The sequence below is a fragment of the Moschus berezovskii genome, chromosome 2 (genome assembly GCF_049115385.1).
Source record: "Moschus berezovskii isolate FMDL1 chromosome 2, NW_MosBer_1.0, whole genome shotgun sequence".
Classification (NCBI taxonomy): Eukaryota; Metazoa; Chordata; class Mammalia; order Artiodactyla; family Moschidae; genus Moschus; species Moschus berezovskii.
Genome location: NC_142461.1, coordinates 110,968,547 through 110,987,283, shown reverse-complemented (window position 1 = coordinate 110,987,283; position 18,737 = coordinate 110,968,547). Strand labels below are relative to the sequence as shown.

General features: G+C 42.9%; 1 protein-coding gene across 2 annotated transcripts in view; it reads left to right on the top strand.

The window, feature by feature from the left end:
* Positions 1–18,737, top strand: part of STK39 (serine/threonine kinase 39) — a 329,969-nt gene that overhangs the window by 31,950 nt on the left and 279,282 nt on the right. The gene's annotated exons all lie outside the window — the stretch shown is intronic.

The window sequence follows — 18,737 nt, the reverse complement described above, 5'->3', positions numbered from 1 at the left end:
CATAAATGAAGTTTGTAATAGAAGGTTTACAATATATTGTGACCATCTTTTTGTCTAATAATAGTTGATATTTACTAAGTGCTTAAAATGTGACAGACGGTTTTAAGTGTTTTATACCATTTCACAGGAATCACATATAGAGTGTATGGTTATTATAGCACATGAGGACATTGTTCATGTCTTAACTTCATATCGTGTGCTAGCTTTTACTATGTTTTACTGTTTTTAAACTCAGCACTATGATCTTGTGATTCATCTTGCTATGTTTACCTAGACATCGTGTCTTACCTTTTCCTTCAGCTCCATGCATGGGTCTGTAGGGCACACCCTCATCGTGCCCTCTCAGACCTGCGGGAAGAGTCATGGGGACGTACGTGTAGGAACGGGATACATGGATCATGGGAGGATGTATGAACTTAGACTCTAGATAGAGGCGGATTCTTCTCCAGAATGCCTGTGCTGCAATCTGCACTTACGTGCTTTATGTTTCCTGTTGTCTGGAAACCTGATCTTTACCTAAAGTGTACTGCTTTATTCTGGGAATACATTTTGCGTTGTGATTGCGTGCATGAAGAATAGTCATGACACATGGATGAGATCTTTGGTGGCTCAGTGCTTTTTGAGACCTGCTTTGAACAGTTATCCTAGTACAGCCTGTAAGCCCAGGCTTCCCTGGTGGCTCAGATGGTAAAGAATCTGCCTGCAATACAGGAGACTCAGGTTCAATCTCTGAGCTGGGAAGATCCCCTGGAGAAGGAAATGGCAACCCACTCCAGTATTCTCGCCTGGAGAATTCCACGGATAGAGGAGCCTGGCGGGCTATAGTCTATGGGGTCGGGAAGAGTCAGGCACGACTGAGTGACTACACTTCAGACCTGTAAGCCCTCTTTAGACATGTGATCCAGGCCACCCTCACCCCCACGCTGCCCTCCGGGCAGGTAGCTCAGAGAGAATTGATTTTTCCCAAGGGCACAGGGTCAGGAGCCTTGGCCAGGTTTGCCGTGGAGTTGGAGAGCTGGGCTACTGCAGAAGACTTCTTTCTGGAGGGCTGATTTTTTGGAAATCAAGGTTGGGGAGGAAGTCAATACTACCTTCCTGCAGGTGAGGTGGGGAGGGAACTTTCTCACAAACAGTGAGTTTCAGTAACTTCCTTGTACAAACACTTAACTGAATGAAGGTATTAGTTTGGTCTGTTTGCTAAGCCCAGGGTATTAGTCCTTCTCTGTAGAGTGAGGGTGTGTGACCTTCATGTTGGACTTCCTTCTTTCTCCTCTTCTGAAGTTGGGGAAATAAGAGTTCTGGGTGACTGAAGAGATACTTTTTAAAGGGGCCATTGTGGTTCCTCTGGGATAGTATTTTTAACTTGAGATGCCTCGTTCTTTCTAAGGAGTCCAAATGCGTAGCGAGCAGTTGGTCACCTTTTACGTAAGGTGTGGTCAAGCCGGGTGGTCATCTTTAAGGACTTCTCCCGGCTCTGTGTCATCACGTTCACCCACCTCCTAATCACGGTGCACAACTTGGTTTATACCAAGTTTATTCACAGCTGCAGAACCAGTGAATGTTTGTGTCTGAATTTTACTTTCAGAACCCAGAATAGGAATATATACACGAATGCACTGTCCAGAAAGAGGAGGTGTTCGCACACATCCACAACAATAGGTTCTTTTTTTTTTTTTTAACTATTGCCCACTGATAATAACCAGTTTCCTCTGATGATCTACTTGGAGACAGAAGACAGCATGTTTTGGATGGTGCTTGATGAAGCAGACACATGTTTACTACTTACAATTTAGTAAAATTAAAAAAATATATATTGAAAGGCAGGTGCAGATACAAAGTCACAATTTTAAGACAGGAATATTACTTACTACATATTACCCAGAACTCACTGGTATGGAAGTTAAAGGAACAGAGCGTGGTTGAGAAGGCAGAACTGCTGGCTTCTGTCTTCTTCCTAGGGTTGGTGAACTCTGTGTAAACTCTAGAACAGAAACGACCCTTGTGAAGAGGTGTGTGCGTGTGTGGTGAGTACCTGATGGGTGTGTGCTGACCACTAAGGAATACTACTTCTCTTGACTCATTTAGCTAAAATGAAGGCTGCTCCTTCTCACTGCAACATAGTCGTGTGTTGAGCAATCCTGCCACGTTGAGCAACAGTCTTGAGACAGAATAGGGGCATTGGGAGAACAGTTGCGCTTTGCCTTCTGGGTAAATCTAAGTTAAAACTTTTCTATTAACTAGATTTATCGCTACTTAGTAATCTTTTGCCTAGAATATTGAAGGTGCAAGATTTTTAAGTTGGCTTGAGAGGAACCGAACAGTTTGCTCAGTGGGATTAGATGACCATAGAGAGAATGGCTGATTTAATTACCCTTCCTTTTAAATTATATAATGCGTCCTCATGCTTGAAATTTCGATGAGAACATTTTCACTTCATTTCAGCAAGACCGGTGGAATAATAATTACATTGTATATCATATTATGTAGATTGCCTTTCAGATGAAAAGAAAACCTTCCCTGGTGTTCCCACAGAAAACAAGGAGATTAAAGTTGTTTTTTTTTTTTCCGAGTGTAGATTTTAGATGCATTATTCAAAGTGTGACAGTTGCTTAACTGGTAGATAAACAAATGGAACTGCGTGTCTCGATGTTTTTGTGCAGCTTATATGATCTGGGAACCGGTAATGAAATATGCAACACCTATAAGCTAGAAAAATTTTATGAAACCACAATACATATTTTCTTTCATAGCTCTATTCTTAGCCAGCATGTGTGGGCCCCTTTCAAGAATGGGAGGGAAAATGGTGATAAGTGACCTTTGAAGTGAACTTTTGATATTTGCATTACAATTCTGTGGGTTTAAGCTTTTAATTTTTACAATTGTGGGCGATATTTGTGAAGAGTTTCCAGTATGTTCTGAGTAGTGGCCTTCTGACCCTTAAAAAATGTAAAGCACATTTATCTGCCTATTATATCTGTTTGGATGAGTTCAAACTTGTCATACCCTTGCAGTAAGGGTGATGAGGGTGGGTAATTGGGATTTTTTTTTTCAGTTACATTAGTTACTCATGGTAGGAGAAAAGTGTATGTATATGTAGACATTCGGTTTCATGGTTGAGCCTTATTTATTTCCCCCAATTAAATATTTTTCTGGTGGTTTCTTGATCATTTCCATCATTTTTTTTTAAAGGGTAACTTACTAAAACTCATTTGATTTTTGCTCAAGACTTTGATCACCAACAATAATAATTTATCAAACTGCTTTAGTGCAATTTCTTCCTCCAGGCCTGGGGAATGTAGAGGAAAGGGGCATACCCTGAATTTTGGGAGGATTAACCAAAACAGAGCAGGCAGGTTTCTCTGGAGTCAGGTGGAAGATGGTGGTGATTTGATTTTAGATGGATTTTTGTTCTCTCAGGTAAGCTGGGCATTGAGGTTGGTCACAAACAATCCTGAACTCACAGGACCTTAACACAACAGAAGTGTACTTCTTGTTCTCAGAGTCTTCTGAGTCTGGGAGATGCTCCAGGTCAGCCATCCTTCCTGCAGTAATTCAGTGATCCAGGCTGCTTCAGTCCTGTGGCTCTGTCATCCGATTGCTGCAGGATGGGGAGGGGCTGCGGGAACTTTGCTCTGCCTCAGCCATGATGAGTGACTCAACACTGCCCACGTTTCACTGGCCCCACCATTCACGTGGTCTTGTCAATCGCAAGGGAACGCAGTGCTGGTGTGCTTAGAAACGAGATATTGTTGAGCCCTTGTAATGTCTGTCACATGGGTCTCAGAGGGGAGATTGGAACTAGACGTGAGGATTTGAGAGAAGCCATTGACAGCAAAGGAGAAGGTGGAGTGAGTTCATAAGGGAACGTGTGCAAAGAAGAGGTAGTTTTCCATGATGGTTTCTCTACACGTATCTTTCTTTACAACCTAGGCTGTGTTGTGCTGTCCTAGAAAAGTCTAAAGGTAGCTATTGCTGCTGTCAAGAAAGTTAGAAAGTTTCTGTTGGTCCTTTTGGGTTTCTGTGCTTTATTGACATTGTCTGCCTCCTAAAGTGTGCTTGTACCTGATCGACTGATCATTTGGGGTGGTGCAGTCTGGTAGGTTAGCAGGTCCTTAAATCTTGATGACAATTTATCTTGGCCAGAGTTTAGGTAGTGAGCTGGTAAAAATGCTTATTACTACTATTATTACTAATCTCAGTGGGATTAGGAGAGAATTTATGTGTACTCTTACTCATATTAAACATTAAAAGGACACTGGTTTAGTATTGTCTTTTTTTCCCAGGAGTGTTCATCACTTGCCCTTGATATCAGAATGAAAGCTTACTTCATTATTTCACTAGGCGGTGGGTATGATATACTCCACTGAGTTGCCAAAGCACTTGAGATCTGCTGACAATACCTTTTTGTTTACGTGTACTTGTGTACTGGGACTTACCTTTCACTCATTGCTGAATCTGCTGCATCACCATCATTGTGTGGTGCAAGTAACTGGTGTTCAATTAAAGGTTAAACTGATCCAAATGACATAGAAGGGGAGCGTTACTTCTCTAGTCAGCATGTATGTTTGTGCACGTGTGTGTATATGTATGCATATACTCATGCTGCTGCTGCTGCTACGTCACTTCAGTCGTGTCCGACTCTGTGTGACCCCATAGACGGAAGCCCACTGGGCTCCCCCTTCCCTGGGATTCTCCAGGCAAGAACACTGGCGTGGGTTGCCATTTCCTTCTCCAGTGTGTGAAAGTGAAAAGTGAAAGTGAAGTCGCTCAGTCGTGTCCGACCCTTAGCGACCCCACGGACTGCAGCCTACCAGGCTCCTCCATCCATGGGATTTTCCAGGCAAGAGAGTACTGGAGTGGCTTGCCATTGCCTTCTCCGGCATACACTCATACATGCGTATAAATATATGTGATTGTCACTGTTAATGTAATTGAAACTAACAAGGGAAAATAAAACAATGAAAATGCAAATAGCATGAACGATAATCACTGTCATAAGGTAACAAATCACCAGGACTCAGAGGGGAACTTAATACGACCTTGGTCGTTTATATCGCTGAGAGGGTGGCTTTTGTTTCTCTGTACTCAGCTGCTCGCATGGCTCATAGCGTTCCGACTGGTTGTGCCTGTGGGAAGGTGTACCTGGAAAGGAGACAGAGAGGTGTCCGATGAATCTCTCCTGAAGCTGCACACTCACTGGTGTTCAGTTGCTAAGTCGTGTCCAACTCTATGACCCCATGGACTGCAGCACGCCAGGCTTCCCTGTCCTTCCCTATCTTCTGGAGTTTGCCCAAGCTTGTGTGCATTGAGATGGTGATGCCATCCAACCATCTCATCCTCTGTCATCCCCTTCTCTTCCTGCTTTCAATCTTTCCTAGCATCAGGGTCTTTTCCAGTGAGTTGGCTCTTCGCATCAGGTGGCCAAAGTATTGGAACTTCAGCTTCACCATCAGTCCCTCCATTGAATATTCAGGACTGATCTCCTTTAGGATGGACTGGTTGGATCTCCTTGCAGTCCAGGGGACTCTCAAGAGTATTCTCCAACACCACAGTTCAAAAGCATCCATTCTTTGGCGCTTGGCCTTCTTTATGGTCCAACTCTCACATCTGTGGGTGGCTACTGGAAAAACCATAGCTTTGACTAGACGGACCTTTGTCGGCAAAGGGATGTCTCTGCTTTTTAATATGCTGTCTAGGTTGGTCATAGCTTTTCTTCCAAGGAGCATGGACTCATGTAGTAAGTGGATTTACCTGGAGTGCTGCTTGTATTGTAGACCTAATACTGTCAGCAGAGCTGGTTTTCTTTCCTTTTGGAAGGGCCTCCTTGGTCGTCCTGCCTCTGCCTCCAGGGCAGGGGCTTCCCTGATGGCTCAGTTGGTAAAGGACCTGCCTGCAATGCAGGAGAATCAGTGTGAGTCCTGGGTTGGGAAGATCCCCTGGAGAAGGGAAAGGCTACCCGCTCCAGTATTCTGTTCTGGAGAATTCCATGAACTGTATAGTCCATGGGGTTGCAAAGAGTTGGATGTGACTTTAACTTCACTTCACTTCTTCACTTCAGGATTAGTGTGTGAGTTCCCTCTCCCCTCCTTACATAGCTCAGATCGATCACCGTCTTTGAACACTGGATCCTGAAAGACATCCTTATGAAAACTCTTGTTTTTCATTCCTTTATTCTCTTTGGAAGTGAGTGAACTATTGGGGGTCTGCCTTGTGGTCTGTAGCATTATAAAGTGTTAAGAATGTACAGATACCTTGGTGTGGTGAGGCAAGTACTCTTATTTCACAGTTAGGGGTCATGTGCTTTGCTTGACGTCCCCCAGGGAATCAAATCTTGGCTCATCAGGTGTCTCTTTTGTTTGTGCCAGTAAGTGTAGGTATCATGCTGTATGCGTGGGGCAGAGGAACACATGAAAACATACCCACTGTGGGACTTTCTGGAGCCCAGTGAAGGCCCCTGTGAGGACATTGATGTCCTGTGCTGTGATTGGGATGTGCTATACGTTGATGGCAAACCAGATGGATGTGATGGGACTACTAGTAGTATATAAAATTGCAAATCTGCTTAAAAGGAAGTAAAGCGAAGTGAAAGTGGCTCAGTTGTGTCCAACTCTTTGCAACCCCATGGACTATACTGTCCATGGAATTCTCCAGGCCAAAATACTGGAGTGGGTAGCCTTTCCGTTCTCCAGGGGATCTTCCCAACCCAGGGATCAAGCACAGGTCTCCTGCATTGTAGGCGGGTTCTTTACCAGCTTAGTCACAAGGGAAGCACTGACTTCTAAAACACACTGCCTCCTTTCTTATCTTGTCAAAAGTAGGGCTTATGGGATTGTCCTCTACTGGGTTTGTTTGATCAGAGATCTGGTACTTAGGGAGCTGCATGTCTATATTAAGAAATCCACAAAAATAAAACTTATTTCAGTCCATATAATTCTCAATAGTAAGTATTTGAGATTTGGCTTCAGAGATTTTGTTTAAACTTTAATATTATAAAGTAAATTTTTGATTGCAAAACAATACATGCTCATTGGATAAAAATTGGAAAATGTAGAAAGGCACAAAGAAGGAAGTATAAGTCACCCATAATCCTGTTTCTGAAAGAGAAAGCAATAGTTTGGTATTTACTGTATATTCACAAAACTGGGATTACATTGTACATGGTATTTTATGCCTGTTAGGTTTTATTAAAAAATATAGTATTAATTTGCCCTTGTCCTTACCTATTATTCTAGGGTGAATGCAGGATTATTTAAAAATTGCTTTCAACAATTTCTTATGAAAAAATTTCAAGCATGCAGCAAAGTTGGAAGAAATTTACAGTGAACACCCGTCTGTTCATCACCTGTATTTTGCCATTAATACTTCACCATACTTATTCCATCACTTGTCCATCTCTCTACCTTTTCTGTCCGTTTCATCAATCCATATTACTACTTTACCCCTGCATTTCAGAGTAAATTTCAGTGCAGTATAGTGGTTTTAACCTTCATAAAACTCCAATACTTTGGCCACCTCATGCGATGAGTTGACTCACTGGAAAAGACTCTGATGCTGGGAAAGGTTGTGGGCCGGAGGAGAAGGGGACGACGGAGAATGAGATGGCTGGATGGCATCACCGACTCTGTGGACATGAGTTTGAGTGAACTCCGGGAGTTGGTGATGGACAGGGAGGCCTGGCGTGCTGTGATTCATGGGGTTGCAAAGAGTCGGACACGACTGAGCGACTGAACTGAACTGAACTGAACTGATGCCAATATTCAAAGGAATTTGTATTCTCTTGAGCACACACGAAGGGATGCCCAGACATCTTGCCAGGAGAATTTTGTTGAGGGTGGTGAGAAAGTACATGCAGAGGTTTAAACTTTGCCTTGTAACAGAGTGTGCATCATTAGCATCTGAGGTGGCAGATGCAAAACAGGAGAAAGGATCTCCATCCACCTAACTCACCTGCTTTTATGCCTAAAGCTGACTTCAGCATGGGGACAAGGCCAGTGCTTCCTCCCCTTGTGGTTCTCTATGCTGTTGGAGCCCCCAGCTCTGGGTGAATAGTGATCACAGATGGACGTGTTAGGAGGAAAAGCGCTTTGGCTCCTGATGGGGCAGTTGGCCCCCGAACGCTCTTCCCTGTTTGCTTTTGCCTCCGACTCTGAGGGCAGAGTTTCTGTGGCCCTCCTGTTTGAATGACATGTTCTTTCTCTTGCTTAGGTGATGGTGGTGGAATGTTGAGGTGGGCACAAAACACTTCTGGCTTGTGTCTCTCCAATGCCTGCTTTTAAAGCTGTACAACCCAAGGGCAAGGCCAGGAGTGGCGACCTTCCCGGCATAGAACACCTGTGTGTTTAGGCCTTAGTAAACACTGATCGCCGAGTAGCCTGTTCTGTTAAACAGAAACCCTGTAGTTGGTTGTTCTACTCTGCAGGCGCTGCCTTTCACAGGTGTTTTAAGAACACGCGTTGGTTCTGCGGACCTTGTCACCTGTTCTTGTGTTTTCCAGTGGCTGTGGGCCCTGGAGAGCGCAGGCTCTGTGCCTCTTCCTCCGCCTTCTTCTTTCCCCCGTGTCACATTCCAGGGTGTTCAGTCTCCGTGTCACGTCAGCGCCGCTGAAAATGATAAGAAGCCTCGGTCTTGACATTGGCGACAGCGATCACCTGTTCTCATAAACTCACCCGTAGTAAACTGCCTTCCGGGGAGCTGGGGGCTGTGGAGTCCTGACTTTATGTAACTGGGCCCCACACGGCCATTCCCCTTCCTTTTTTTTTGGTCTTCATCTCTTCCCTTAGGGCAGTTGATTCTTAGCACTTGTCTCAGGCACACCATCTGGTTTATGAATTATCCAGTTCCCTCGAATTTTTTCCCCGCAGGCCATTTCAGTTCTCAGTGCCTGGGTTGGCTGGGACCTTGGTTCTTGGAAAGAACAGCTGGTTTCTCTTGCACCCCATCTGCTTTCTCTCACCTCTGATTCAGGGAGGTTTGGCCTTCTTCTCCCACCCTCCTCAGTGTCTTCAGAGATCTTGGGTTGTCCCAGCTGCGGAGGACTGAGGAAATGCTACTCACCTTTCGAGGGTGGAGGCCACAGATGCTGCTAAACTTCCTACACTGTTCAGGATAGGCCCCGAAAACAAAGAATTATCTGGTCTACAATGCCAGTAGTGCTGAGGCTGAGAAACCCTGCCCTGGATATAAAGGTGCTTTGGGGAAAAATCTTCCCATCAATGGCATTATATGACCTCCGTGGCTCAGACAGTAAAGAACCCACCTGCAGTGCAGGAGACATAAGAAACGCAGGTTCGATCCCTGGGTCAGGAGGATCCCCTGGTGGAGGGCACGGCAACCCACTCCAGTCTTCTTTCCTGGAGAATCCCATGGACAGAGGAGCCTGGTGGGCTACAGTCCGTGGGATCACCAGGAGTCGGACATGGCTGAGCGACTAAGCATGAGCATGATGCCAACATCGTGTCGTCCCTTATCAGAAAGTTCATCTGTACATCCAACCTAAATCTCTCGTGCTTCAATTAGTTGCTCTGAAGTGGAGATGAAAACGTGTGCTCACCATCTTCTGAGTATGATCACACTCTCCCAAACTGATTTCACTTAACTCTTAGAGTTTATTCTCTTGTAGCCTGTTTTATCTCATTTTAATCTCTCGAGATGTTTCCCACAACTTTCACGTATTATGTCTCTTACATTGTGGCAGCCCAACCCAGAGGCCATGTTCTACCTGTTTGGCGAATGCCACATGCGACGAAAGTGGTTATCTTTGAGGTAGAACTGGTTGGAGTAGGAGAAAAAGTCATGACCAACCTTGTAAATGACCTCTGCTGCTGCTAAGTCGCTTCAGTCATGTCCGACTCTGTGCGACCCCATAGACGGCAGCCCACCAGGCTCCCCTGTCCCTGGGATTCTTAAGGCAAGAACGCTGGAGTGGGTTGCCATTTCCTTCTCCAATGCGTGAAAGTGAAGTCACTCAGTCGTGTCCGACTCTGCGACCCCATGGACTGCAGCCCACCAGGCTCCTCTGTCCATGGGATTTTCCAGGCAAGAGTACTAGGAGAGTTTAAAAAAAAAAAAAAAAAAGAGTTACTTCTGCTCATTAGAGGGAGTCCTTTTCCATGTAATGAACAGCAGGGTAAAAAATCTTTACAGGGCCACATGCAAAAAGTGGGCCACAGGCCTCAGTTTTCTGAGCCATAATATGAGGATGCATACTTCATAGGGTTGTTGCAAGAGTAAAGTGACTGAGACTCTGTCTGTTTGAATAATCATGAGCACTTTGGGGTAAGTAGGGACTTGTTTTAATGAACTGCATCCACGGTTTGCCTTGGAGAAGATACTCAAAACTTTGGGGCGGCTACAGACCTAGTTTGAATTAGATGGTTGTTTTCAAACTTTGTCATGCAGGGGGATTTCCAGGGTGATTGTTCGAGGATGTAGGTCCTCAGGTTACAGCCCCAGCGATTCTCTTTGGGCGTTTGTCACAGTAACCCTCAGGTAGAAGCACCCTCACAGGTGCTTCTCATGTAGGTGGTGCGCAGGTAACACTTGTCGAAATCCTGGCTTATGGCTTCCAGGTGAGCCTAAAGGAGGAGCCCCCACCTTCTCAAGGAGCCTGGCTCCAACTAGTTGTTTTCTGTTTCTCTGGGGCCATTAGACAGAGAATAATCTTTCCGAGCTGTTTCAAGCAGGACAAAGCTGTTCTTTGTTCTTCCTTTTAATGATAACTAAAGGTGTCTTTGTGTTGGGTGGTCACCTCGAACACTGTTTTGACTCAGAGTCCTAAGTCTCGTGGGAACCAGTTCAGGAACCCAGGCGGGGGAAATCACCTTGACCATTGACTGATGGGATTTGCTTTGGGGTGGGGAAGGAGGAGGTTGGAGGGAGGTGGTGTTTATTTTCTACAGGGGTTTTGGAAGGCATTGGGGGAAAGAGAAGTGAGACATGGCCTGGATTCCTCCCAGCTCCAAACTGCGTTCCTTAAGGAATGGGATGAAAATGACCATGTTCCATCTGCTTGCAAACTGTATCTAGTGTATCTCTTCTTTCATTGTGTTATGCCTGGTGATCTAGAATATTGACCGTGTTAGTATTTTAAAAAGAGTTTCTTTTTGCAGCTGTGTTTCGAGGGTGGGAGGCTGACTCATTGAAAGGACCCCTACTGACCAGGATTGCTAAGTCCTGAAATGAATGTTTGAAATTTCCTGACAGGAGGACAAAATCAACATCCAAGGCTTGCCCAGGAATATATTTTAGTTCTTCCCCTGTGCCACAACTTTGGGTCTCTGTGTGTTCTCAGATCTCTTTCTGTGGGGTATGTTTTAGCCGCACTTTCGGTCAGGCACAACTTGTGGCTGCCAGTTGAGGTTTGGCCTCTGCAGTGTGGGCTGCGAATCCAAAACATTTATAAAGAAAACCTTGGAAGGGATTTTCATCATTTATTTAATAAATGAAAGTGTGAGGTAGAAATCAAAAGTCAGCTGGGGAGTGTAGTTAGAAATGTAAACCGCGTGAGATGTGCCTTTAAAGTTTAACATCCTTGTTGGAATCCCCTCCTCCCACCCCTCCCAGAACTCTCTTTAAAGTCCTGTCTGTTGAATTTAATGAGTTTGAAGCTGTAAATATGAATCTTACATGGAAAGTATATAAACCAAAGAGTCAGGTTACTCTGCCTTGATGTTTTTCAATCCTGAATAAGATATTTGTTGGATAAGTCCTAGTTTCCCTGAATTAGCAGAAAATTGTTTTGTTTGATAATGTTGGGTGTCTGAGCCCATGGCAGGTAGACATTTCTGTGTATTTTATCATAATAAAACTAAATAGAGGACATGTAATTATTTATGAGCTGGTGCAAAAATAAAAGTTGAATGTTTAATTGCAAAATGTAATAAAAAATGAGAAAAAAGGGTTTGTGTCACTGAATAGTTTTTTTTTCTTTTCCATTCTAATTTTAACTAGTGATATCCTTTAAATACATTTGATTTTGAGTTGGGAGTGAGGTTGGATAGCAGTTGGGTGTGTGTGCTTCTTGTCGATCTAAAGTGTGCTGATCTCTAGGACTAATGGTGTGGCATTTAGGATTTCCATGGATTTGGTTTTAGATAGTAGTTGGGTGTGTGCGCTTCTTGTCGATCTAAAGTGTGCTGATCTCTAAGACTAATGGTGTGGCATTTAGGATTTCCATGGATTTGGGTTGGAGGAGGTCTCATCAGTCATTGTCTTTTCCCACTTCTTAAATATTTTGATATGGCTTTTGATACATAGAGGAATAAAAGCACGGAAACGTTATTTTAAAGTTCAGGAGAGAAACGAAGGTGAATGGAAAAGAAAGATTGTTTTGCCGTATTTGGTCATTTTGGTCCTGTCTAGCGACTGTAAGAAGGAAATGGCAACCCACTCCAGTGTTCTTGCCTGGAGAATCCCAGGGAAGGGGGAGCCTGGTGGGCTTCCGTCTATGGGGTCACACAGAGTCGGACACGACTGAAGTGACTTAGCAGTAGCAGCGACTGTAAGGAATTGTAATGCTGATCAGATACCATCATGAAACATAATAAGACATCTAGGTACTCTTAAAGCCCCAGCATTTCCAAGGCCCTGCTGACAGCTTAATTATTTCAAGCAGTATTTGATATGGCTGAATACCAATTGCCCAAAGAATTTGGACATCCTTTTGGAGTCTTTGTCCAGGTCGAACCCTGGCAGAAGATGTGAAAGTCTGCACGGACAGAATGTTGAGACGCAAGGGTTCACATTTCCCATTTCCCTTTACAAAGGGAAGAGCATAAAGTGGCTTTGAAATATGATACAGTTTGCAAAACTGAACGACTTCCTCAGTTTTCTAGGATGGAGTTCAGATTCTCCCAGGATGGGATCTGGTCTGTAGATGGCCATCTCTTCAGACATTTGTCCTTCAGACATTCTCCTGAAATGATTGGCCTCATGAGTTAAGGATGGGGCATGAAACTGTGGAGGAGGTGACCCTTGTGATCTCCATGTCTGGAGAGCGTCTTCATTGAGAGGCTGCTGCTGGCCTCCTTTTAAAGCGGAGAACAAACTTTAGTGGTGTTAGCCTCTTGTCTGCTGAAGGGTATAACCCTATCAGTGATCAGGGTATCAAAAGATATGGGATCTTTCTTTTAAACATTTCCTGAAGCTGAAGCCCCTGCCCCTCCGCTACTTTTAGCACTGCTAAAATACAATGGCTCGTGGAGAATCTGGAGGACAGCTGGCTGGGAAGCTGTCAGTTGTGTGAGCTTGTTCTACCTTTTTAGGCATGCCTCAGGGAGTTAGGAATCCTTAAAGGAAAGACACCTTTCGAACACAGTACTGTATTTTCTGGGCTCCCCCAGTGACTCCTTGGTAAAGGTGAGCCACCTTTACCATTCTCAGGTGGCACAGCTGCCAATGCAGGAGACGCGGGTTCGATCCCTGGAGAAGGAAGATCCCCTGGAGAAGGCAATGGCAACCTGCTCCAGTATTCTTGCCTGGGAAATCCCATGGGCCGAGGAGCCTGGTGGGCTACAGTCCATGGGGTCACAAAGAGTCAGAGACGACAGAGTGACCAAACAACAACAGTGTTCTCTCTATATCCAACATTTATCTCTATGTGTATAGTTCTCAATTACCCTTACATGTTTAAATGTGAACTATTTTAATGCACTATTCTTTAAAGTTTTTTTTAAAAATTTACTTATTTTTGGCTGTTCTGGGTCTTCATTGCTGTGTGGGCTTTTCTTTAGTTGTAGTGAGCGGGGTCTACTCTCTAGTTGCGGTGTGTGGGCTTCTCATTGTGGTGGCTTCACTTGTTGGGGAGCACAGGCTCTAGGGTACTCGGGCTTCAGTAGTTGCAGCTCAGTAGTGTGGCTCCCAAGTTCTGCAACACAGGCTCAATACTCGTGGCACAGAGGCTTAGTGGCTCTGCGGCATGGGGGATCCTCCTGGACGAGGGGTCAAATCCACATCTTCTGTATTGGCACTCGGATTCCTTACTGCTGAGCCACTGGGAAGCCCAATGTAGTACATTTCTTAAAACATTCAGAGAATTCCCTCCTGCAGCATTTCATCTGTGGATTCTTACCTGTAAGTACTCAGCCACCTAGTGAAAGCTAAGACTTTGGCAAAATTACAGTGCAGAGAATGTGATGTCTCCTCCAAGTCCATATTCCATTCACTTCTTAAAGAAAAGAGTACACACGCTACGGTGCAGGCTCAGTTAATTTCCTGTTGGTTTGTGTGTTATTCTTGTAGCCTAGGTAAATAATCTCTAAATGAAATTGATGTATTTCTTTTTACTCACTTGATTTGGCAAATCATTGACAGATGAATGATTTTATAAGCAATTTAATGAGTTACTGAATGCAGCAATTTTATAAGAGCCTTGAAGTTTATGCATTTGGCTTTGTTTTAGCTTTTATTTGCACAAAAGGTGGGTTATCTCTTTGAAATTGTTACATAAAACTGAGAGAAAAGAGAATTCATGTGTCCAATTTTAGGGTAGAGGCAGTAGTTTATGGTTCAGTAATATGTTGGGATGTTGTGTTGCAACTAATATAATTATAAACATTTTAGAAACATGAAAAATGCTTATGATCTAATTCATAATGCAAATAGCAGAATACAGAGCTATAATTATTGTGACTATGCATGTGAATGCATATAAATGTGTGTGTATGAATAAGGATTAGATTATAATATGTGACTATGAAAATAGCTGTCTCTGGAGAGTGGGATTTTAAAAAATTTATATTAAACACTCTTAGTCACTGTTGTTTAGTATGGTTTAATTTTAAGGAATGGCAAGAAAGAGCTTTCATTTGACTGGTTAATTATTTCTTGTAAGCCTCCAAAAGTAGAAAAGTGGGATGGGAAAAATACCTTCAAATACCAAATGTTTTTGTTTTTTCTTTTGGTCTTATAAAATGCTTCTTCATAGGAGGCAGTGCCCACATATATCCAGTTGTGAGAGATGACTGAAAAATTGTTTTTCCCTAGAACTCTCTCTCGAATATGTAGAAACACACCCCCTGCTCTTGCTGGCCTCTTCTCAGTTAGTAGATGGAGAATGATGGCAACTTGATTTTTATGTCTTTTCCTCTGCATCCTCAGCTTTCTTCTTCCTGTTAGAGGATAATTGAGCAATGCATGGTAGCTCAGGGCTTTTAAATTGTCATCTGGAGTGGGTAGAATTTATTCTGGTGGACTGACCGGTCCTGGTGTACAAGTTTTGAAAGGGTAAAGAGAGAATCAGCGTTATTCACTATGAAGTTCAGTGGTGACCACAGTAGAGGTGATGCATGTTTAGTTTTGGTACTTCAGTATTTCCCCTCCCCAGGTACCTTCTAATCCATCGGCCCTCATCCTAGCTTGTCCTTATCTGGTCCCTGAGCATTTATGGCAACTCCCAGTCTTGCCACATCTACTGTTCCTTCACTTGTAGCCGTATCTCCGCAGAGGAGCCAGAGTGAGCTTTATAAACTGTGAGCCAGATCATCCAATTCTTCCTTTCAGAATCCTCAAGAGCACTTATTTTGGTTCACATGTCTCTCCTTGTGGCCCCTGCCTACCATCTGAGCATCCCTTTTCACATCTGCCTTCTTAGTCCACAAGCTTTGATTATACTGCCTTTGTATAGTCAAACAAAGTTCATCCCTGCCCCAGGCCCTTTGCAGGTGCTGCCCCTCTTCTTGACACCTCTGCCCACAGATCATAGTGTGGTGACTCCTGCTCGTCCACCCAGATGTCAGCACCTTAGAGAGGCTTCCTTGACTGTCACAGCTCCAGCACTCTACCCACCAGTTGATATTACACGTCTTTCATAGCACTTACCACAAAATAAAATTATGTTGCTCATAGATTTTAAAAAATCTAACCCCCACCCGCATTAAAATGTAAACTCGAGTAGGCTAGCGTCTATAGTGTCACAGAGTTGGACATGACTGAAGTGACTTTGCACGCTTGCATATATAAAATAGGTAATCAACAAGGACCTACTCTATAGTGCAGGGGACTATACTCAATATTTATACAGAAAAGAATATATAGATAGATGGATACAGGTATACATATATACAAAATTTACTTACACATTCATAAGTAAATGGTCTGTATCTCGTGCCTTTGTTGGTTTTCTGTGAGCTGTAGTTTCTCGGAAGTGAGCAGCTCTCATTCCTGTAACTCTTGTAATCCAGTCATTCGTGTGCCTCTTTTATGAGGATTCAGTGCGGCTGTGGTGCTGTTATCCCTCTGATAGGAACTCTAACTCTGTGTAAAGCCCCAAAGCTCTGTTACTTATTTTTATTTTATATTGTACTATATTTCATTTACAGTGTTTGTTTCAGGTGTATAGCAAAGTGATGCAGTCATATATATATATGAATTAACAAAAGCAGTTCCTGTCTTTTGATGGGGTGCTCATGGTTTATAACATAAATGGCATTATTTTGAGAGAGGGGTAACTTAGGTCTGGCATTGGGTTTTTTTTCTTTTTGCCTCCTGAGGCAGTTGTAAAATAACTTAATGTAGCTTTTTACAACTGTGTATTCTATAGTATTTTTTTCATTTGGTGAAATTTTAACTGTTAATGTTTTTGGCATTGTGCTTTGTACCATTTATTAAATAAAAATTTTAGAAAAAAAATGTAAACTCGAGGAAGGAGGCACTTTTTGCTCTCTGCCTCCAGCTCCTCAGCTAGTGCCTGGCACGTACAGGAAGCTCAATAGAATCTGTTGAATGAATAAACACATACATATTCTCTGTCCTTATATGATTGTGTGACCTATAAATAGAAGTTCTTTCCAGCTCCAAGAAGTTCTTTCATGTGCTGAAGGCATTGTTATAATTATTATTAAATACTAGTAGATCAGGCTTTTGGTTGCTCCTCCTCTCCCAGCCGTCCTTGGTGGTGGAGTTGTTACACATATCTATCCATTTTATTCTTCCTGGGACTGGATGGAATCAGGCAACAAAGTGGAGCTACCTGACATGTGAGGAGATTGACTCTGAATCTTGGGCTTTTCGGGGATTTTGGTCCATATACCGTGGGCCTGAAGGTCTGGCCTTTATCACCAATAGGTTTTTATTAAATTAGGCACAAGAGGGGCTGTCTTGGTGGTGAGCAAGGCTAATCAAGAGGGTAGGTAACTGCCTTCTGAGAGCTTAGAGTTTAAGGTAGAAACACTAGTTAACCAAAAACTTGACAGCAAATACATAAAACTAAATACTTCCTATTATTTGTCAAGTAAATGAAACAGAAAGGAAATAAAGAGGTTTATCTATTAAAAGATCAATTTAACAAGCACTTATTAATCCAGTTCAGCCCAGCTGTTAAAAAAGGTAATAAACGAGTGACTACAAGACATATTAAAACTCATGCCATCCTAAGCGGATCTCCATAGAATACACATCTGCTTTCATTTAGAGATACTGTATGGATATGAGGATCTGTGCATCAGGCTGTAAGAAAGTTTCAGCTAAACAGTTAATATTTGTAATGATTCTTTTTCTTGAACTGTCATCAAAGTAATCTGTTGAATGTCAACATTGTATTGTCATTATAAAAACTAATCATTTAATGTGAGTGTGACTAGGGGTGAATAAAAGCATTTATGGCGATCTGGCTGTTTACCTTTGTTTACTGTGTACACTTAGTTAATGATAATATTTGAGAAATTATGTTTTCTGGATTAATAAATTTCCAGACAAATGAAGCCCAACTTAATTTCAGCCAGAGTTGCTGGAAATAATTCTAAGTTTCATGACACTTTGTTTACTGAGGCAGGGAAGCAGCACTGTCCTCATCATTTGTGGTGAATTTCTGAAAATATACCTAAAAAATGATAAACTTAGGTGTTAAAGGGAGGAATGTTGAATCTTCATTTTTGAAGAGCATAACATTCCTAAATGTGGTTCCTTGGAAAGGGATTTGCTGCTTCTGGTCTCTTGTAGGCTGGGAGCCCCTTCCCCATACTGGTCCTTCTTTTTTTTTCTTAACTGAGGTGTAGTTGATTTATAACATTATGTTGTTAGTGGTTTCAGGTATACAACACAGTGATTCAGTTTTATACACGTATATGTAGATGTGTGTATATACGTATACCTGTATCCATCTATCTATATATTCTTTTCTGTGTACATATTGAGTATAGTTCCCTGCACTATAGAGTAGGCCCTTGTTGGTTATCTATTTTATATATGCAAGCGTGCAAAGTCACTTCAGTGATGTCCAGCTCTGTGACACTATAGACGCTAGCCTACCAGGCTCCTCTGCTCTTGGGATTCTGCAGGCAAGGAGTGGGTGGCCATGCTTTTCTCCAGGAGACCTTCCTGACCCAGAGATTGAACCAGTGCCTCTCAGGACTTCTGCATTGGCAGGCAGGTTCTTCACCAGTAGCACGCCCTAGTCTGTATATGTTAATTCAAAACTCCTAATTTATCCCTGCCCCCTACTTCCCCTTTGGTAACCATATGCTTCTTTATTCTATATCTGTGGGTCTATTTAAGATTCCACATATGAGTGATATCATATGATATTTGTCTGTCTCTGACTTACTTCACTTAATGTGATAACGTCTAGGTCCATTCATGTGGTTGCAGATGGCCTTATTTCATTTTTTTCATGGCTGAGTAATAGTCTGGTGTGTGTGTGTGTGTGTGTGTGTGTGTATTATGTATATATATACACCATATCTTCTTTATCCATTCATCTGTTGATGGACATTTAGGTTGCCTCCTTGTCTTGGGTATTATAA